Consider the following 790-nt stretch of genomic DNA (forward strand, 5'->3'; position numbering starts at 1 on the left):
CATCCTCATCCTCCTCCTCATCCTATCCTCATCCACATCCTCATGTTATCCTCAACCTCATCCTCATTTTCATCCCCTTCCTAATCTTATCCTCGTCCTCATCCTCGTCCTATCCTCTTCCTCATCCTATCCTAGACCTCATCCTCATCCTCCTCCTCATCCTATCCTAGACCTCATCCTCATCCTCTTCCTTTTCCTCTTCCTCATCCTATCCTATCCTCATCCTCATCCTATACTCATCCTCATCCTCATGCTCATCCTCATGCTATCCTCATCCTCGTCCTGATCCTCATCCTATCCTCGTCTTCATCCTTATCCTATCTTCTTCCTCATCCTCATCCCAATCCTCCTCACCTTCCTCATCTTATCCTCCTCCTCATCCTCATCCTATCCTCTTTCTCATCCAATCCTCAACCTCATCTACAACTTCTTCCTCATCCGATACTCTTCCTCATCCTATCCTCATCCTCATCCTCATCCTATCCTCTTCCTTATCCTCTTCCCCATCCTCATCCTCATCCTCATCCTCATCCTCTTCCTCATCCAATCCTCATCCTCATCCCCTTCCTCACCCTCATCCTATCCTGATCCTCATCCTCATGCTATCCTCACCCTCATCCTCATCATCTTCCTCTTCCTCATCCAATCCTATCCTCATCTTCATCCTATCCTCATCTTCATCCTTATCCTCATCCTCATCCTCCTCCTCATCCTATCCTCATCCTATCCTCATCCTCATCCTCATGCTCGTCCGCGTCCTCATCCTCATCCACATTCTCATCCTCATCCT

Source organism: Lupinus angustifolius, chromosome LG11 (assembly GCF_001865875.1).
Source record: "Lupinus angustifolius cultivar Tanjil chromosome LG11, LupAngTanjil_v1.0, whole genome shotgun sequence".
Classification (NCBI taxonomy): domain Eukaryota; kingdom Viridiplantae; phylum Streptophyta; class Magnoliopsida; order Fabales; family Fabaceae; genus Lupinus; species Lupinus angustifolius.